Source organism: Rana temporaria, chromosome 1 (assembly GCF_905171775.1).
Source record: "Rana temporaria chromosome 1, aRanTem1.1, whole genome shotgun sequence".
NCBI lineage: Eukaryota > Metazoa > Chordata > Amphibia > Anura > Ranidae > Rana > Rana temporaria.
The window spans coordinates 287,253,394-287,275,825 of NC_053489.1; the positions used below are offsets into that span (position 1 = coordinate 287,253,394).

The following is a 22,432-nucleotide window of genomic DNA, read 5'->3' on the forward strand; positions in this document are numbered from 1 at the left end:
TGTTTGTAAATTTACTGAAAGTTGGCAACCCTGAACAAAACCAAAAAACACCACTAGCTGCACATGCAATCATTTGATGGATTGACAGTTTGGTTAGGAGGACACTTCTTATTCATGGAATGCCATGAATGTGAACAGTTACATTTTGTTGCCTTTTTATTGAATTGCCCTGATTGGATGTACAATAGAAAGGGCATAGAAAGCAATGTGTGACTGATGTATATATCCATATGTGACATGGGTGACACAGGTGGGCAGCAGCAGAGTGTGATGCGATCCTCTCTCTATCTATCGAGTATTATGGGCTGTCAGGCAGAGTGTGTGTCGCTGGGAGTGCCCCAGTCTGATGTCACAGGGAGGGAGGAGGAGCTCCAGGCACAGAGCTGCTGGTGGCTGCAGAAGGAGAAGAAAAGGAGGAGGAGGTGGAAGATGGTGGAATTAGAGGTGGGAGCTGCTGCACTGAAGACTCCATCTCCGGGCGATCCCCGATCTCCCTGATCCCATCTCCTCCCTCCCTCTATGCAGCAGCAGCAGCCTGCCAGCTGCTCATCCATTGGGCAGTGTGTGTGATCGATCAGTGGCAAGGAGAAGAAGAGGCGATCCCTGGGATCTGTGGGTAAGTGTGGGCAGCGATCATGTCATCTTGTAGTAGATGCACCTTTCCAAGGAAGGTGTGGAGCTTCCTGTCCAGTGCTGCAGGATGGGAGCTGGCTGGGAGGAGAGGAGCAGATGGCCTAGGCAGGGAACATGGATAGGAGTCTCCAGGCTGTGGGTGGGATGCAGCATCTGCTGTTTATTCATGCTTCCAGGGCACAACAACATCCAGGGTGATCAGAGGTTTGCACTTACCTGGGGGGGGCAGAGGTAAGTGTGTGCGATGACAGGTAACAGACTTGCAAAAGTTAATTGAGCAGCCCTGGAATTGGCTGTCAGCCTGTGCTGTGGATGGCTGTGATTACTGTCAGTGCTGTCAGGAGCTGGACCTGACACTGGAGGGAGGGAGGGGAGGGGCTGTCTAATTGTATGAGCACCAGCACATGGTAGGGGGCTGCCCATTACTGATGGATGGATCTGGGTGTGCTAGGCTACCATGACATGGGGGCTCCATTATTATTTTATATATAACACCCACTGAGGGTTCTCACTTCTCAGGACCATATTCTTTACTTTCTGTACCCAAGATTTATTATTTTTCCTAACTTGTAAAGCACTGACCCATCCAATGGTTGTGTATAGAAAGCACCGAATCGCTCATAGCCTTCGCTTTTTCCTAGAAGGAGTTTACAATCCAGCGTCTCTGTCACCATCATGCAGGCACAGATTCAAAGAGGACGAGCTAATGTAAACTTGGCTTGGAGGAAAAGAATGGTACAGCAAGCCTGACATCCTGGTGTGAAGGAACCTGGCTCCAGCACAAGCGCTATCATTGCCCTTAAAGTGGAAGTCCATGCTAAAACTAAAATCCCTGCATCTGTAAACACCAACGATCTAAGACCCCCATACACACTATTAGATTTTCTGCACATTTTTATCAATGAAGTGCAAGGACCTGCCTGATTGCATACAAATTGAAACGCTTAAAGGGGTTGTAAAGGTAAATGTTTTTTCACCTTAATGCATCCTACGGTACCGCCCCCCCCCCCCCGAACCCCCGTTTTACTTACCTGTCCCCTCGAAAGTCCTGCACGCGTCCACGTGATCCTCTTCGGTTCCCAGCCTGGCCGTTGATTGGCTGGCGCTGCTGTCAATCACATCCCATGACGCGGGGGGGCGGGGCCGAGTGATACAGTCGGCGGCTATGCCCGCCGCTGTATCACGGGAGCGTGCTCGCAAAAGCTTTCCACAATGCGAGGGTGGAAAGCTTTTGCGAGGAGGAGCCGAGACAGCCGCCGAGGGACCCCAGAAGACCGGGTTAGGGGACACTCTGTGCAAAACGAGCTGCACAGTGGAGGTAAGTATAACAGGTTTGTTATTTTAAAAAATACATTTTTGCCTTTAGTGTTCCTTAACTACTTAAGGACCGGACCAATATGCTGCTAAATGACCCAAAGGGTTTTTACAATTCGGCACTGCATCGCTTTAACAGACAATTGCGCGGTCGTGCGATGTGGCTCCCAAACAAAATTGGCGTCCTTTTTTCCCCACAAATAGAGCTTTCTTTTGGTGGTATTTGATCACTTCTGCTGTTTTTATTGTTTGCGCTATAAACAAAAATAGAGCAACAATTTTAAAAAAATTGCAATATTTTTTTACTTTTTGCTATAATAAATATCCCCCAAAAACATATATACATTTTTTTTTTTTTCCTCAGTTTAGGCCGATACGTATTCTTCTACCTATTTTTGGTAAAAAAAATCGCAATAAGCGTTTATCGATTGGTTTGCGCAAAATTTATAGCGTTTACAAAATAGGGGATAGTTTTATTTTTTTTTTTTACTACTAATGCGGCGATCAGCGTTTTTTTTTTTTTTTTTTTCGTGACTGCGACATTATGGCGGACACTTCGGACAATTTTGACACATTTTTAGGACCATTGTCATTTTCACAGCAAAAAATGCATTTAAATTGCATTGTTTATTGTGAAAATGACAGTTGCAGTTTGGGAGTTAACCACAGGGGGCGCTGTAAGAGTTAGGGTTCACCTAGTGTGTGTTTACAACTGTAGGGGGGTGTGGCTGTAGGTCTGACGTCATCGATCGAGTCTCCCTATAAAAGGGATCACTCGATCGATGCAGCCGCCACAGTGAAGCACGGGGAAGCTGTGTTTACATACGGCTCTCCCCGTTCTTCAGCTCCGGGGAGCGATCGCGAGGGGGTGGCTAGAAACGAATAGCCGCGCCCTCGTCCCGGATCGCTCCTGAAGCCACGGGAACCACTGCATGTACGGGGGGGGGGGACCCCCGACTCACGTCTAGGCAGGGACGTACAGGTACGCCAATGTGCCTGTCCGTGCCATTCTGCCGACGTAAATGTACATGCGGCAGTCCGGAAGTGGTTAAGGTTTGACCTCATATTATATGGTTTTGGTAAATCTGAAGACAAAAATCTGCAGAAAATCGCATAGTGTGTATGGGGCTTAACACGAACCTATCTAGCCCTGAAAAGAAAAAAAATCAGTATATGTGCCTTTTTCTGCAGGCGATCCGATCTCCAGCGCCGGAAGCTCTGCTGAGTACACGTCCGATAACGGCTGTGAAATGAATGGGAAGTGACATCACCCATAGAGTTACTATGGGGCTTCCGTTGTCGGATGTGTGTTGCACCCGCCCACATAGCGAAGCCGCAGATGACGGCTTGGCTTCCCCCGCTGGAGATCGGGTCAGATCGTCTGCAGAAGAGGTATGTATACTGATTTTTCTTTACAGGGCTAAAGAGGTTAGTGTTAGAATGTTGGTGGCTATAGATGCAGGGATTTTTAGTTTTAGCATTGACTTCCACTTTAAGGGCTTATTCACACCAGCCCCTGTGCTAAAACGCATACGTGTTGTGTACGTGCAGTGCTCTGTGTTGTTACTAATGTCTATACAGCCTAGTCTGTTGCAATGCCCTCTGGTTCCTTCTGTATTGAATTGTATTATAACTGTACTGTCTGCCCGCATGTTGCAAATTATTGGCGCTATATAAATTCTGTATAATAATTTTTATGTCAACGCGATTGTGGTGGGATTTGTGCAGCTCAATGATGATCGTGTGAACGAGCCCTAAATGTACAAAAATCAGTCTGTATATGCAGTAAAGCATGCTTGTTATACTCACCATGGAACGTAAGGGGTTAATCCTCCACATTGTGTAAAAAGGCTGTTTGATCCTGTCTTCTCTGATCCTCCTCTCCTTCCACTGTCCCCCAATCTATCTGCTGATAGAACAGAGCCTTGGGGGTACTCTGCACATGCTCAGTTTGGTGTGTATTGCTAGAGAGGTGTTTAATAGAAAAAATAAAAATCTTGGGGGAAGGGAGGGGGGGCTTGGGGGTGCATGTAATCGGCACTGTCCAGACAGAGGGTCAGGGGTCCTGCAGCCTTAAAGGAGAATGAAAACCTTTCCTACATGTTTAAACCAGTGCTCGTCCGGACACTGATAGAAGTCACAAGACTGCTATACACTGCTGATGAGAAAAGGTATTTAGCAGGGTTGTGTGTTACTTTTTTTTTTTATTCTAAAAAAAAAAAAAAAATTTAGCAGTTTATATTTACTAAAACTATTGCATTTCCATGTTCTGTGTACTTTGGGAGACCAGATATAGTGAATGCAGGGTCCTGGGTTTAGTAACACTTTAAGGCTTAATGGTTAAGAAGTGGCAGTAAACAACCCAGGCCTCTCCTTCTAATGTGCTAGTATGCATCACATACTAGCACATTTATGTGAAACTTACCTTAAAATAAGCCCTCCAGCAATGCGCTGTCACCACTGACAGGACTTGCATCTTCACCCTGTCTTCCTCCCGGGTTAGGGTCCGCCGGCCGTCTGATTAGCCACGCCGTGATGATGTCACCCCGCATGCGAGAGCAGCTATTCATGGCACAGGACTCTGAAGGAACGGCCTGGGTGGCCGTTCCTTCAGAGCGCATGCGCCAGTGACGTCGCTGGCCCATTTACAAGTAAATATCTCCTAAATGGTGTACATTTAGGAGATATTTACTGTACCTATAGGTAAATGTCAACCATGGGCGTTTTGCTCCCACTTATATAGGATTGCTAAATTAATGTCGCATGACATTTTGAAGTTGCTTGTAGTGAGGCACAAAGACACATCCTGCTTTTTCAAGGCAATCAGCAGATTATTTTGTGAATTGATCCATTAGCTTATCGAAAACCTTGAAAATGAAAATATACAGATTGTACATTCTACAAAATGTAGTTTTTGATACTATAGCTTTGTTATAAATGATCTCTAGTAATTTACAGGTCCAACAACCCTGTCTGCACCATATAGGTATTCCACAGGTTCCAGCACTGCAATGCAGGACTGAGCGGTGCCTGAACATACCTTCTCTGCATTCTTCTGCCTCAGATCCCACAATCCTGGGCCACCATAACACGCAGAGTTTAGTGGCGATCTGTGGCTCCGCCTCATCCTGCATTTACTGACCAATCAGAACACGTGGAAAGGTGCAGTGCCAGCAAATCGGCACTACCAAGAATTTTGTAACCTTGCATATTACAGTGACCTGAGGTCTGGAGGTCTCAGGATCCAGAAGAGAACATGTAAAGATATGCTCAGGCACTGCTTGATACCTGCATTGTTCAGGTGTAGCAAGTCCAGTATTCGTTGCGTGACAGGTGACCTTGATTCACCTGATAAATGGTAGACCACTCCAAATGATACAGTATGAAACCACCATGGCGCTTTATTCTTAGTTAACCCATTACACGACGTTCCAGAATTAAAGCAAATCTGAGAGAACATTTTCTTTTCTTTGGTCTCTGTTCTGGAACAATTATTGTTAAAGGAGTTGTAAAGGTTTGTTTTTTATTTTCTAAATAGGTTCCTTTAAGCTAGTGCATTGGTGGTTTACTTACCTTTTCCTTCGATTTGCCTTCTAAATGTTTTTTTTTTCTTTGTCTGAATTTCTCAATCCTGTTTTTCCTCAGTAAGCATGCCCCCATCATCCATGGGGGTTAGTCTGCCAGAACAGCTAACTGAGGAGTAAGGATGAGCTCCGGCGTGTTCGCATAGAACACGTGCAGAGCCAGCCAGGAAGTGAGCACGGCGCTGTGCTAATCACAGCCTGGGAGACATTGTCCCGATGCTCGGCTGCAGGGATTGTGAAATGTCTCCCTGGCTGTTATTAGCGCAGCGCCGTGCACACTTCCTGGCGGGCTCTGCATGTGTTCTATGCGAACAAGCCAGAGCTCATCCATACTGAGGAGGAACAGGAAGTGAGAAATTCAGACAAAGAAAACAAAGAAGAAAATAAACATTTAGAAGGGAAATGAAAGGAAAAGGTAAGTGAATCAACACTGCACAATTAAAGAACCTATTTAACCACTTAAGCCCCGGACCAATATGCTGCCTAAAGACCCAAGGTGTTTTTACAGTTCGGGACTGCGTCGCTTTAACAGACAATTGCGCGGTCGTGCGACGTGGCTCCCAAACAAAATTGGCGTCCTTTTTTCCCCACAAATAGAGCTTTCTTTTGGTGGTATTTGATCACATCTGCGGTTTTTAGTTTTTGCGCTATAAACAAAAATAGAGCGACAATTTTGAAAAAAATGCAATATTTTTTACTTTTTGCTATAATAAATATCCACCAAAAACATATATAATTTTTTTTTTCCCCCTCAGTTTAGGCCGATACGTATTCTTCTACCTATTTTTGGTAAAAAAAAATCGCAATAATCGTTTATCGGTTGGTTTGCGCAAAATTTATAGCGTTTACAAAATAGGGGATAGTTTTATTGCTTTTTTTTTTTTTTTACTACTAATGGCGGCGATCAGCGATCGCGAACAGGGGGCGCTGTAACATTTAGGGTACATCTAGTGTGTGTTTACAACTGTAGGGGGGTGTGGCTGTAGGACTGACATCATCGATCGAGTCTCCCTAATAAAAGGGATCACTCGATCGATGTGCCGCCATAGTGAAGCACGGGGAAGCCGTGTTTACATACGGCTCTCCCCGTTCTTCATCTCCGGGGAGCGATAGCGACGGAGCGGCTATAAACGAATAGCCGCGCCGTCGTCCCGGATCGCTCCTGAAGCCACGGGGACCGCCGCATGTACTGGGGTGGCACACATCAAGCAGAGGACGTATATATACAAGTTGATGTGCCTGCCTGTGCCATTCTGCTGACGTATATGTACATGAGGCGGTCCTTAAGTGGTTAAAAAAAAAAAAAAATTAACCTTTACAACCCCTTTAAGACTTTACGTTGACAGCTGACCATTTAGGATTTTTAGGCCGTCAGCCATGGTAGCCCCAATTTTTCAGTATGACTCCTTTCACACTGGGGCTGCCGGAGAGGCAATTTACAAGTGCTTTTCATGCGCTAAAAGTTTTTAGCGCAAAAAAAAACGCCTGTAAATTGCCTTGGTGTGAAAGGGGTCTATAGGTTTCCTCTATGATCATTAACTTATGTAAAAAGGTTTAAAGGTACACTTTGGTGCTGGCTGGGTACACAGGGGGGAGATTTACTAAAACTGGTGCAGCTGTGCTTAGTAACCAATCGGCTTCTACGTTTTTTATTGTTAAAGCTTAACCACCTCAGCTCTAGAAGGTTTTTTACCCCCTAATGAGCAGGCCATTTATAGCGTTTACAAAATAGGGGATAGTTTTATTGCTTTTTTTTTTTTTTTACTACTAATGGCGGCGATCAGCGATCGCGAACAGGGGGCGCTGTAACATTTAGGGCAGTGTTTCTCAACTCCAGTCCTCGGGGCGCACCAACAGGTCATGTTTTCAGGATTTCCCTCAGATCAAACTGCTGTGGTAATTACTAAGGCAGTGAAACTGATAAAATCACCTGTGCACAATAATGGAAAGCCTGAAAACAAGACCTGTTGGTGCGCCCCGAGGACTGGAGTTGAGAAACACTGATTTAGGGTACATCTAGTGTGTGTTTACAACTGTAGGGGGGTGTGGCTGTAGGACTGACATCATCGATCGAGTCTCCCTAATAAAAGGGATCACTCGATCGATGTGCCGCCATAGTGAAGCACGGGGAAGCCGTGTTTACATACGGCTCTCCCCGTTCTTCATCTCCGGGGAGCGATAGCGACGGAGCGGCTATAAACGAATAGCCGCGCCGTCGTCCCGGATCGCTCCTGAAGCCACGGGGACCGCCGCATGTACTGGGGTGGGTCCCGATCGGACCCCTGACCCACATCAAGCAGAGGACGTATATATACAAGTTGATGTGCCTGCCTGTGCCATTCTGCTGACGTATATGTACATGAGGCGGTCCTTAAGTGGTTAAAAAAAAAAAAAATTAACCTTTACAACCCCTTTAAGACTTTACGTTGACAGCTGACCATTTAGGATTTTTAGGCCGTCAGCCATGGTAGCCCCAATTTTTCAGTATGACTCCTTTCACACTGGGGCTGCCGGAGAGGCAATTTACAAGTGCTTTTCATGCGCTAAAAGTTTTTAGCGCAAAAAAAACGCCTGTAAATTGCCTTGGTGTGAAAGGGGTCTATAGGTTTCCTCTATGATCATTAACTTATGTAAAAAGGTTTAAAGGTACACTTTGGTGCTGGCTGGGTACACAGGGGGGAGATTTACTAAAACTGGTGCAGCTGTGCTTAGTAACCAATCGGCTTCTACGTTTTTTATTGTTAAAGCTTAACCACCTCAGCTCTAGAAGGTTTTTTACCCCCTAATGAGCAGGCCATTTTTTGGTTTGCTATTTAGCACTGCGCTGCTTTAACTGCCACTTGTGTGGTCATGCCATGCTGTACCCAAACACAATTTTTTTATAATTTGGTGGATGGGAACTGACATCACCAGTGACACTAATGGTGATAATATTATATATGACACTGGCTGGGAAGGCGTTAACTGTGTGCCTAACCAATGTTAATGTGTGTTGCTTTTTACTAAACCTAATTTTTGATTCATATCCCTGTAAAGCGGGGATAAGAAACAGAGAGATTCTTTCATCTGTACAGAGCCCTGTCTTGATTGATGACACGGCCGATCAGCAGGTCTCAGGCCTGATTCACATCTATGCATTTTTAGTGCATTTTGCAGATTTGCGCTACAGCCCATTTAATATGGTTTCCTTTGGCACTTGTTCTGTAGTGCAAATTTGCAAAAAGCACTAAAAATGCATGGGTGTGAATCCAGCCTTAGTCATGAATCATTGGCTGGGACCTGCTGACAAACTCTCACTGTGTACAATCTCAGTGTGTGGTGCGCATGCATGCACCCTAACCCTGGAAACAAGCCGTGAGGTACCAGTATGTCACTGTGCCTGTCTGCAGTAACTAATTTACCAAGTTGAAGTTAGAAGCTGATTGGTTACTATGCACAGCTGCACCAGGTTGTGTGTATACCAGTTTTCGAACACCTCCCCCATAACATCTCTGCTCATTGGTTCCGTTTTTCAGCCAGGTATTGCTATATAGCGTTCTTGTCCACCACTTGCCATTTATTGGTTTCTGGTGACCTGAGAAACCCTTTTCTTTCTCTGTTTGTACTCTGACATACCCACTCTAGCCTCCTAGTGGCCTATCCTTACAGGAAGTCTGGTGTATTAATAAAGTGTAAACTAAAGCTCTTCAAAGACACCAAATCTGACTTGGAAGTTTGAATGTAATTGTTGATGCATCAGGCACAGTAAAATGAGGAAGTTGCATGGCACAGATTCAGGAAATATAATCCTCCGCCCCACAGAGAAGGATAGTTGCACTAAATTACACAAAGCTCAGATGAAAGTGCATTTTCTGACATAAAGGAAAACTGTACTGGAGGCACTGTCCAAATCCCTGAACGTTGCTAGCGCCTGATTCTATGCAGGTGCTGATTGGCCAAAGTTTCCTCCAAAGGCTTGGGCAAAAGTTGATGGAACAGTAGTGGAAAAACGGGCATTTGGCTGAACAGGAATCGGGCAATGCATGGTCAGCTTTACACTTCGCTGTCCTCCTTTCTTCAAGATGGTTGCTCTCTGGTCACCATCATGGGCTCTTCTGCAAATGTTTCTCCTGGACAGAGCTCCTAACATAGGCTCAGAACTTCGCTTTCAGTTTATGGAAAGGCAGTCTCTTTTGTCCCAATAGTGGATGGCATTTCCATTGGTATGAATGAAGATTGGTGTATACGTGTACAGCAGGTATGTCCAAAGTCCGGCCTGCCGGCCAATCGCGGCCTCCGTTCTGGTTTCGGATTGCCCGCTTGGTAATTTTGACATGTATATCTTTTGTGACCCCCAACGAATCCCCGAACGCGGGGGGCCACAAAAGATGAATATGCTGGCTGCCTTGGAGGGGACGGGATGAGTGCCGTACATATAGGAGAGGAGAATTTCCTGTTTACACAACGTCCTGTGTAAAAGGAAGTCCCGTCTCCTGGACAACTGTTCTGTCCATCATAGGAGGCGGGACTTTCAATTAAGGAGGCTGCCGAGGAAACAGGAGTTTCTCCTGTATGTCTGTTGGCGCTCGTCCCGTCCCCTCCCTGTCTCCTCCAAGGCTGCAGATGGGCATGAATCAGGCTGCACTGACGGCAATGGTGGGTGCTGCATTAATGGCAATACGGTGGGTACTGCAGATAGGCACTGATTAGGCTGCATTGATGGGCACTGACCCTTATTTTGCTTCACAGTTCTTTATTTAAAATGTAAGATTTTATTTTTTTCCTGAAACTTCCTTTTTAAAAGTTAAGGTGCGTGTTCTAAGTCGATAAATACTGTATATCCAAATAATATGCCCAAGCTCATCTCTTCACCACACACAGCCACAAAGGCAAGAGAATTATTGTTGGGCCGCGTATGAGTGCTAGAATAAACACACTTATGCCGCGTACACACGGTCGTTTTTTGTGATGGGGGGGAAAAAAAACGTCATTTTTAAAAACGTCATTTAAATTGACCGTGTGTGGGGGAAAACGTTGTTTTATGTCTTCTGAAAAACGAAATTTCGAGCATGCTTCAATATTTTATGTCGTTTTTCAAAACGTCATTTTTTTGTGTCATAAAAAATTACCATGTGCAGGCTAAAACGACGTTTAAAACAACGCTTTTAAACCTGCGCATGCTCAGAAGCAAGTTATGACGCAAGCTTGAATGGAACAGAGTGCCGCCGTACGTGCTGAACGTAACCGCGCTTTGCTAGAGCATTTTGAAAAAACGATGGTGTGTAGGCAACGTCGTTTTTTAAAATGAAGTTTGAAAAACTTCGTTTTTTTTCATGAGAAAAAATGTTGGTTTTTTTTCATCACAAAAAACGACCGTGTGTACGCGGCATTAGACCGAATTTTAATGGTTTAAAGAATGTCTGGCAAAATGGTCGGCCCTCAAGCATGTTCACTTCATCAAATATGGCCCTCTTTGAAAAAAGTTTGGACACCCCTGGTGTACAGAATAGTGTTGTTTTTTTTTTTGTTTTTGTTTTTTTTTGCACACATCACGTAAAAGCAGGTAAGTGACAGATTTGGGTGAGGGTTATACATATAATGGATAGTGATAATAAAAGTACAGCTATCCAAAAGACCCCTTTCACACTAGGGCGTTTTGCAGGCGCTATAGCGTTAAAAATAGCGCCTGCAAAACGCCCTAAAACAGCTGCTCCATTCACTCCAGTGTGAAAGCCCTTGGACTTTCCAACTGGAGCGGTGCGCTGGCAGGGCAACAGAAAAAGTCCTGCAAGCAGATTCTTTGGAGCGGTGAACTCACCGCTCCTAATGTGCTCCTGCCCATTAAAATCAACCCTTTTTCGGCCGCTAGCGGGAGGTAAAACTGCCCCGCTAGCGGCCAAAAAAACGCTGCATATCTGATGGTAAAGCGCCGCTAAAAATGTGTGATGGGGTCTTAACCATTGTTTCATTGGTTTTTCAGTAGAGCATTATATAATTGCTCCTAAACCTTTGCTTTGGGACACTTGTGGTACATGCTGCTGCCATTCCTTATACATGTTAGAGGGCAGGCATTGCCTCTTCTGCTTTATCACGTTATCATGTTCTTTGACCTAGCAGTAATAAATCAGTTATAGACTGAGTGACTTTTACTTTAGTAAGAATAGTGCCAGCCACAGGTGTTGGCGTTGAAAGCAATAATAAGTCCTTTGTGTGTGATTCTTCAGTTGAAATTCTGTCTAACTTTTGAGATAATCACAGACCTACATCCCCTTTTAAAGTAGAAGTCCAGTCAAATCCTATACAAACCTGCTCTTATCCCCATTCTCAGCCTTATACTGTACTTATTATCCTGTAGAGCAGGGGTGTCAAACTGGCGGCCCTCCAGCTGTTCCGAAACTACAAGTCCCATCATGCCTCTGCCTGTGAGAGGCATGCTTGTAACTGTTAGCCTTGCAATGCCTCATGGGACTTGTAGTTTTGCAACAGCTGGAGGGCCGCCAGTTTGATACCCCTGCTGTAGAGCAGTGGTCTCCAAACTGCGGCCTGGGGGCTGTATGTGGCCCTTTGCTTGCCTTTATCCAGCCCTAGGGGTGCTATTTCTCACACTTGTACAAGGAATCTTCCTCCCACTGACACCAACAATTGGCCATAATTCCTGCCACTGACACCAACAATACAATGAACTATTCGTCCCACTGACACCAGCAATGATGCATAATTCCTGCCACTGACAACAATGATGGGGCATTATTCTATTTATTATTTCATTGAGTGACACCAACAATGGGGCATTATTCCTACCACTGACACCAAAGATGGCATACTATTTCCCCCACTGACACCAGTGATGTGGTATTGTTTTCTCCCACATTATGACATTTTCTACTCCCACTGCCCACTCCCCCCAAGGGCAGTAAACTGGCCCTTTGTTTAGAAAGTTTGGAGACCCCTGCTGTAGACGAAAGATGCATACACTTACCTATTCTGAGGATGCTTTGGCCCGGCAAACTCTTATGCCCCGGACACACAAGCTTTTTTTTCCGACGGGAAAACTGCTATGAGAGCTTTTTGTCAGGAATCCCTGCCGTGTGTATGCTCCAATGCAGTTTTTCCAACGGGAAAATTGCTGGACAAAAAAGAGAGCAGGATCTATTTTATTTTTTTCCCTTCAGGAAAAAATCCTGCCGAAAAAACGTTCGTCTGTGTGGTTCCCGACGGGCAGAAAACCGCGCATGCTCAGAATCAAGTATGAGATGGGAGCGCTGTTTCTGGTAAAACTAGCGTTCATAATGGAGATGGCACATTCGTCACGCTGCAAATTATTGCATCATTTAAAGCAGAGGTTCCATTCCAAAAAAAATAAAAAATATTAAAAGTCAGCAGCTACTAACACTGTAGCTGCTGACTTTTAATAAGGACGCTTACTTGTCCTAGCCGCCAGCGATGTCGGCCCCCGCCGAGGCTGATCCTCGATCCTGGCAGCTCCAGGCGCCGCCATCCACAGTAAGGGAAACAGGCAGTGAAGCCGTACGGCTTCACTGCCCGTTTCCTACTGCGCATGCGCAAGCAGAGCGGCGCTTTGTGAATGGGCCGGCTGCTTTCTAGGAAACACACAGTTCCCAGAATGCAGCGCGCCCCATTCACAAAAAGACACCGAGTGTAGGAGGAGGAGGAAGAGAATCCACCGTGGAGGATAAAGAGGCAGATTTGGCACTTCCGCATAGCAACAGCTGTTTAGGGTAAGTAAAATATTTTTTTTTTTTCTTTTTTTTTTTCGTTTAGATTTTTGGTGGAAATATTTTTTTCAGGTGGAAACTCCACTTTAATGCAGCGCATTGAAAAGCGCAAATTATCTCTTACCAAACTTTTACTAACACGAGGATCAGCAAAAGCAGCCCAAAGGGCATTTGGAATGGAACATCCCCTTTTATAGTGTCGTTGCACGTCACCGCGCTTTGGACGGGCGTACTTTTGTCTGAGTGTGTATATGCAAGGCAGGCTGAGAGGAATTCTGTTGGGAAAACCGTTGGTTTATTATCTGATGGAAAAAACGCTTGTGTGTACGAGGCATTAAAGAGAGAGCTGTTCATGTGAATAGCCTAGACTAATGACCAGACAGGAAACCGCAAGTGAAAAATTGCAGCGTAGGCGAGTGTTTTTTTTTTTGGCCCGAGAAGTGTGATATAAGTGGTTATCTGCCTCTCTGCACACTCTCCATCCTTTGTTCTTCCTGTTGTCTTTCTTCAGATGTAGCTAAAATTCCATTGTTGATTTGACTTCCTGTTCACAGTTCATCCGCTTCTGCTTTTTAGCTTCAATGGCTGTGGGTCTTCCTTGTCCCCCCCCCCCTTTTTTTTTTGTATAGTCTAATTTCTGACTCCTGTTGGGCCTGTTCTGACTCCATGCCTCCCTCCCAGAACTCTTGGGGTAACCTGCTGAGAAATTTGGGCTAAATGGGTGCCTCCGCTTGTCGATTGAGTTCTCCCTTTCCTCCTGTGGGCCTGGCTCTTTGCTCCTACCTCTGCCACCTGCAGGATATAGTTGTGGCGTGTTCGATGGTGGGTACCGCTCCCCCCCCTATTTGGTTCAGACTATTATTTGGTTCAGACTATTCAGCTGGGAGGACACAAGTTCTCTTCAGAGGATTTTGAAGGATTGAAAACAACTGACTTGCGTCCCTAAATTTTCGGCTCCGGTTTTCTGTACACAACCTAACCGACATCCTCTCCATTTTGCCCTCTCTCTCTCTGTTTTCACATTTAGGGGTCTCTTGTTTCATGTTGCCTTTTCTTGGGCATTCTTTAGGACCTTTTAGGTTTAGTGAACTTGTCTCTGAGGACAAACACTCAGTTGGTGGTAACTCAGTGGATGTGCTGATCACAGAATCTTTTTGTTTTTATCCCCCGCTGATTCCTCCAACCTCAACAAATTCAAATTTTCGGGTCTTTTTTTGTGTGACAGAGATGGCCTTTAGGTAGGTGGGAATCATTTAAATTTTTTGCTACATATTCGTCCTCACCTTTTTCAAATTAAGTCGCTCTCCAGCATTACTTTGGATCATCGTTGACTCCTCTTATTTTTTTTTATTAGGCCTCTTGCCATGCTGAATTTTTTCTTTTGCAGTTGGCAGAATTCGTTGTCAGTTTTCATGGCCAACACTGGCTGTTGGTATTACCTGAGACAATTTGTTTCTGGCACCTTCATTCTTATCATTCATATATGGGGTAAAAATTTAGGACATTACCGGTCTATAGATTCAATCTCCTTTATTTAACCACTTAAGGACCGCCTCCTGCACATATATGTCGGCAGAATGGCACAGGCACGTAGCCTTTAAGAGCCCAGCCGTGGGTCACGCGCGACCCGGTCCGAAGCTCCGTGACAGCGCGACCTGCGGACCTGATCGCCGCCGGTGTCCCGCGATCGGTCACAGGAGCTGAAGAACGGGGAGAGGTGTGTGTATAAACATACCTTCCCCGTTCTTCTGTGTGGCAGTGACACTGATCGTCTGTTCCCTGATATAGGGAACGACGATCAGTGATGTCACGCCTACAGCCACGCCCACCTACAGTAAGAATCGCTCCCTTAGGGCACACTTAATCCCTTAGCGCCCCCTAGTGGTTAACCCCTTCACTGCCATTGTCATTTTCATAGTAATCTGTGCATTTTTATAGCACTTTTTGCTGTGAAAATGACAATGGTCACAAAAATGTGTCAAAAGTGTCCGATGTGTCCTCCATGATCGCCGCCATTACTAGTAAAAAAAAAAAAAAAATTAATAAAAATGCCATAAAACTATCCCCTATTTTGTAAACGTTATAACTTTTGCACCAACCAATCAATAAACGCTTATTGCGATTTTGGTAAAAAAAATAAAAATAAGTAGAAGAATACGTATCGGCCTAAACTGAGGGGGGGGAAAAAATGTTTTATTTTTTATATATTTTTTTGGGGATCTTTATTATAGTAAAAAATATTGAATTGTTTTTAAAACTGTCGCTCTATTTTTGTTTATAGTGCAAAAAATAAAAACCGCAGAGGTGATCAAATACCACCAAAAAAAAGCTCTATTTGGGGGGAAAAAAAGGACACCAATTTTGTTTGGGAGCCACGTTGCACGACCGCGCAATTGTCAGTTAAAGCAACGGAGTGCGGAATCGCAAAAAGGGGGAAAATTCCTTAACCTACATAATGGTCCGGGTCTTAAGTGGTTAAGCATGTTATTGCTCCAAGTTGTGCCAGTTTTACCAATCTATTGTTTGGTTCCCCCCCCCCCTCCTTTTCTGTTTTTGGCCCATCACATACTTTGTTCTTGTTTTGAGCTGTTGAGCAGCAAGGTGAATGCCTAGGTTTTCACATTTGTCCACGGGACTGATGGAGTTTGTCCGCCACTGGGGGCCTGAGGAAGATAACAGTATTTATTGAGACCTGATGGGGTCCATTTAAATCATTGGCCTAAATATGTTAATCTGAGCCTACAATCTGGTGTCAAGCAGGTGATGGCTGTGGTGGGGCGCTCGTCAGTGTACCACTGACTTGCATGTGGCGGTTTTGACCTTGACAGCAATTGATGTCACTTTATGGGCTATACACTCAAGTAAAATTTTGGGGTCAGTCTAATGCATGTCTGGCACTGATGGTAAAGACGTGCCTCTTAGACTATGTGAGTTTATGTTTTATGGGTGCTTATGGTATACTGCCATTGTTTGGTACATTTGAAAAGTTCAATAAAACTGAGGCCTTGCCCTATTATCAGCTTCCATGACTTTTTGAGGGGGGGGGGGGGGGTATTGGTTTATTAGTTGGTCATAAATAAGCCTATGCTCCTCAGCAGTCAAGGGGCCTGAATACAAATGCACGACACACTTTTCACATATTTTTTTGTAAAAAAAAAAATGTAAAACCATTTATAATTTTCCTTCCATTTCACAATTATGTGCCACTTTGTGTTGGTCTATTACAAAAAAAAAATCCCAATTTAGGTGTCTGTTTATGAAACTGTGAACATTGGTAATTCCGAGAATCAGAGATGACCGGGGGAGAACATGTTCTCTGCTGATTATCTCCACACACTGAATCCGTCATTAACTGACACAGAAATGGCCAGTTTATGAAGCTGCAATCTCAGCACTTCACTGGCGATCTGTGTCAGAATTCGCCAGCTCAGAGGTGGTGAATCGGTGAGTAAAGAGAGAATCCCAGGGAAACTGAGGAGGAAGACGGAAGATTAACTTTCTTCTACCTAGATCAGAACCCCCCCAAGACAGTAAACATGTCCCCCTGAGATAGATAGATAGATATATATATATATATATATATATATATATATATATATATATATATATATATATATATATATATATATATATAAATTAATCTATATATCTCCAAAAAAATTAAAGGAACACTTTGAAAACATATCAGATCTCAACGGGCAAAAATCTCATGCTGGATATCTATACTGATATGGACTGGGTAATGTGTTCGGAATGAAAGGATGGCACATGATTTGATAGAAATGAAAATTATCCACCTACGGAGGGCTGAATTCAAAGACACCCTGAAAATCGAAGTGAAAAAATTATGCAGCAAGCTAGTCCATTTTGCTGAAATTTCATTGCAACAACTCAAAATGATCCTCAGTAGTTTGTATGGCCCCCCAGTGCTTGTATGCATGCCTGACAACATCAGGACATGCTCCTAATGAGACGACGGATGGTGTCCTGGGGTATTTCCTCCCAGATCTGGACCAGAGCATCTCTGAGCTCCTGAACAGACTGAGGTGCAACCTGGCGGCACCGGATGGACCGAAATCTAATGTCCCAGAGGTGTTCTTTTGGATTTAGGTCAGGTGAGTATGCCCAGGACACACTGCACCAGCGTAGGGTCTGACAATGGGTCCAAGGATTTCATCCTGATACCTAATGGCAGTCAGGGTGCCATTGTGTATCCTGTAGAGGTCTGTGCATCCCTCCATGGATATGCCTTCCCAGACCATCACTGACCCACCACCACCGGTCATGCAGAACGATATTACAGGCAGCATAAAGTTCTCTGCGGCTTCTCCAGACCCTTTCACGTCTGTCACATATGCTCAGGGTGCCCACATCTGTGAAAAGCATGGGACACCAGTGGCTGACCTGCCAATTCTGGTGTTCAATGGAAAATGCCAATCAAGCTCCACAGTGTCCGGCAGTGATCACAGAGCACACTAGAGGATGTTGGGCCCTCAGTCCACCCCCATAAAGTCAGTTTCTGACTGTTTGGTCAGACATTCACACCAGTGGCCTGCTGGAAGTCATTTTGTAGGGCTCTGGCAGTGCTCATCCTGTTCCTTCTTGCACAAAGGAGCAGATACCGGTCCTGCTGATGGGTTAAGGACCTTCTACGGCTCTGTCCAGCTCTCTTGGAGTAACTGCCTGTCTCCTGGAATCTCCTCCATGCTCTTGAGACTGTGCTGGGAGACAAGGCAAACCTTCTGGCAATGACACGTATTGATGTGCCACCCTGGAGGAGTTGGACTGCCTGTGCAACCTTTATAGGGTCCAAGTAGTGACAAAAAAAAATGTCTGACACCTCCACCTGAAAAACCATTCCTGTTTTGGAGGTCGTCTCATTGTTGCCCATCTAGTGCACCTGTTGTTAATTGAAATTAACAGCAAAGCAGCTGAAACTGATTAACAACCCCCTCTGTATACACCCCTCCCCCTCTGCTACTTAACTGACCAGATCAATATCCCAGGAGTTCTGATTCAAACGTGTCCCTTTATTTTTTGAACTGTGTGTGTATTAATATAGGGACTATTTTATTAACATGAGGTGGGTCGTCTGTGTACTGAGCAGTGGTAATTTATCACTGCTTATTAAACAGACACCTCAGTGTTTCAGTGAATTTCTGGTACTGTAATCTTGTTAAGTCTCATGAGATTACAGTATCGGGAGGCGTTCTCCACTGTTTGAAGCGTTTTTAGATTGCTTCACTTCACAAAAGGTAAAGCGATAAACTGACACTCGGAGGAGAGAGATCTCCACTGTGAATGCCGGAGAATGGAGCAGATATTTTCCACTGCTTCATAAACTGACACCAAAATACATTTATGTTTTTGGTTGTAATGTGACAAAATGTGGAAAATTTCAAGGGGGTATGAATAATTTTTCAAGGCACTGTATGTGGCCACACATTTTTCCCCAATCACTTTTGGCAGGCACCTCTTCATCGTTGAGGGGCTTTACTTTGCAGGATGTAGAGGTTTTTGTCTGGGAACGACTTTGAGAAAAGCCATTGTTTGCAATTTGAGCATACGAACTGATGAGGCAAACAAAGTGGGAATTTTCAGAAGCAGACCATATGTAGTCCTATTCTATGGTGCCTGAGGGGATGTTGCTATACAGCTACTGCTTTATGTTAAAAGTATTACTGCACGTAAGGGGAACTCTAGAAAATAGGGCTAATTCGTGGGTTTTAATTTTATCACTTGTAACTAGATATGAAAATATTTATGGAAATACAGCCGTGGTAAAAAGGCCAATGTAGCCTGGTAACTGACCTTGCTGTTTGAATCAAATTCCATAGTTTTGATACATTGTTGTATTACTATTGCATATATAGTGTCATTGTATTGTATGTTATTGAGCGCTGGGAATTTTACAATAAAATGTTTAACTTGGCTCATTTTCAGAATCAAGATTAAATAACTGCACATCTCCTCATGTTTTATTTATTGGCTGTTCGAATTCAGACTTATATGTATGGATGCCATACAATTTTTACTTTTCAACAAATTATCCAAATGGCAGAAATGTAAAAGAAAGCTCGCCAGATCTCGTTTATACCAGATGCAGTCAAATGTGCTTTAAAATGCAGTGTGAATGCATGTGTAAGAAAGCTGAATGTTTCAATGGGCCAGATCCACAAAAGGGATACGACGGCGTATCTGCTGATACGCCGTCGTATCCCTGTTTCTAACTATGCGGCTGATTCATAGAATCGGTTACGCATAGCTAGTTCTAAGATCCGACAGGTGTAATGGACTTACACTGTCGGATCTTAGGATGCAGTACCGCGGCCGCCGCTGGGGGCATTTATCGTCGTAATCCAGCGTCGGGTATGCAAATTAGCACTTACGGAGATCCACAAAGCTTTTTCCCTTCGTTAAGTCGCCGTAAGTGTTATTAGTGTTCTATTAGTTTGTTAGTAGTACATGACTTCTACATATCCATAAAATTGGCCCACACAAGTCTGTGATGATATTTGAGGCCATATATACAGTATTTGAGCTGATGGAATCATTATAAAAAATAGAACAGCGTGGTACCCAGAACAACTGTTTGTCCTGATTGTCATCAACTGCAATGATCACCATCTAGAAAGTACTTCTTCTTTAGTAGATCCTTCTGATGAACAGGGCCGGATTCCAGACAAGGCCAACGAGGCCAGGCCTCGGGGCGGCAGTGGGTGCAGGGGCGGCACTGCAGCTGAGAGGAGAGGACACTTTCACTTTCCTTTCGGGAGTTCCCCCCTGTCATGTCACGGATGGTGTGAGGAGAGAAAACAGAGGGAGATGGTTCTCAATGTAATTTTTCGGTGAGCGGCATTGAAGGACCCGGCCTTGGGGCGGCAAAGGGAGTAAATCCGGGCCTGCTGATGAACCTTTAGTAGTGGTACTTTAGCTGGAGCCTGCTGGATCTCCTCTCTAGGCTCTGATCATCACTACATGTTGTTGCCCTATCAGTTCACCAAGGGGGTCTGTCCAGTACTGTGCTGATTTATTTCTCTTGGTTTGCCTTCTTATTGATTAGGTCAGCCACAAAGTGCATGTTCCTGTGTGTATTTCAGGGAACATACTTCTAGGTCCCATCAATTCTCATATACTGCTTAGTGTAGTCTCCTGTTCTAGAAATGTGAATGTCCATACTCCTTTATTTGAAATCTTGAGATAGCAGGAAATATAATTCAGTCATGGCATTAATTAATTATTCATATCCTCTTCTGCCTGATAGAGGTTTTTTTTTTTTTTTTTTTTTTCAGAACGAGTTACCCCTTAGGCAAAAACAGGAATATATTGAATTATGTAATAAATCTAAAACTGAGACAACATATTGAATTTCACATACCGTCTTGTTTTTGGCTATTTGCAGTTTAGGCATTTTTTCAATTACCTTTATTTAAATCTTTAAAGTTTACCAAATCTTTTCATATATAGAGCTCAACTTTTGTTTTTAAATATATAGAAGTTGTTAGTGTCCTCCAGTATTGTTACAGATTAAACACAATATGCAAAATTTGATACTGTATCCTAAAAAGATATATCCAATATACCACCTACTTTTTGGATAAGCACATAAGCTTAGAAAATGAAGAAATTTACATATTTTTCGCTCCATAAGACACACCTAGGCTTTGGCACTCGGCATATGTAGCAGGCGATTAAATAAAGGGTAAATATCGGCCCTGAACGGATAAGCCCCTGTATTGGCGTCCTGGTGCACGATTCCCGGGTTGGGTGGAAGTAACGCGATGACGAGGTATTATCGCGTTACTTCCGCCCAACCAAACATACCCGGGAATCGTGCACCAGGATGCCAGTACAAGGGCTTATCCGTTCAGGGCCGATTACCCTTTATTTAATCGCCTGCTACATACGTTGGGTGCCAGGACTATCAGGCACTCAGCAATGGAAGTGTAACCTTCTTTCTTTTTTTTTTTTTTTTTTGTGGAACCAATACATTTTTAAAACGGCATTGCGCAATGAGGCTCTCTTCTTGCTCTTATCATTCCCATTCATCCTTATGAGACACATCTCCACTACAAAGACGTCATCCTAATTATTCGGGGGAATCCCCACATGCTTGCAAGACCATGCTAGAGATAGGTGGTCCATATCCTGTGGTGAGTGTACATCTATGTGGGCAGAAAACAAAAAAGGGTGATTATACTGCGCTGCTTAAAACACACTAATTAATAAGACCAGCTGCTCACACTGCTAACAAAGACACATTAGCTGGAACAAACAGAAACAAAATTGTGTAGCGCTATGGCAAATTAATATCTATAATGGTAGTTCCTCATGGGAACAAAGGGAACATAAATAAAGTAACAAATGCAATAAAGAAGTTCTCGTGAAAGATAAAGTCCAATGGTTGTAAACACAAAGTCCATATATCTGTAGACACCACGTGCAAAATGAGGGAACTTGATTAGAATCCCATCGAGACAAATTGTGTAGTGAGTGATCACCGCCACCAGTGGTAGTAAATGGAGGCTTACCGAAGATGGTGGACCTGAAATGACGTACGTCAATCAAGTCATAACAAGCTTCAAGTACCAGACAGGGTACACAAAGTAGCAATCACCAAGAAACTTGCTAGAAGTAATCAATCAGTGTATGATCATAAATGGATAACCTTGGATCTTTGCAGCTCAGCAAGGGGTTAAATAGTTGAAAGAAAATGGAAAGAGAAGGGCCACATAGTGTAAACCGGTAAAAACTGGGTATTTATTGTAAAAAGATAGCAAGTGCACTCACATGTATCTGGATAAAAACTTGCATATTCTATAGTATGAGGCAGCAGCGGAGGCGACCCAACGGCGTTTCGTGTTCTTCACACATCATCTGGGGTTAATGTGGGGCACCCAGTCTGAGCACCAACCCATAGGAGACATCTATTGAGCACTGAGCACCATATGGGATTATTTGATGCCATTATTCTAATGACGCATTTTTATTAATATATTTGTTTGTCTAATGGTTTGTCCACTACCTATATCGGACTATTTCTAGCGCAATTCTTTCATCCCATCTGCCTGTCACTCAGAAGAGAGAGCAGCCCGAGCATCCGCCGCTGCAGTACTCCATTCGGCCGCTCAGCTGCTCTATCTTCTGTCTCTTACTGAGTGACAACCTCAGCCAGGAGAGCGCTCG

General features: G+C 44.1%; 1 protein-coding gene across 2 annotated transcripts in view; it reads left to right on the top strand.

Annotated features, from left to right (window-relative positions):
• The first annotated feature begins 369 nt into the window (after window positions 1-369).
• APBA1 (amyloid beta precursor protein binding family A member 1) overlaps window positions 370-22,432 on the top strand; it is a 229,755-nt gene continuing 207,692 nt past the window's right edge. Inside the window, exon 1 of one of the 2 annotated variants that reach the window (XM_040356802.1) lies at window positions 370-616. The gene's annotated coding sequence lies outside the window, so the exon portion shown is untranslated. The remainder of the gene's footprint in view (window positions 617-22,432) is intronic. The other variant, XM_040356794.1, reaches the window with a different exon arrangement.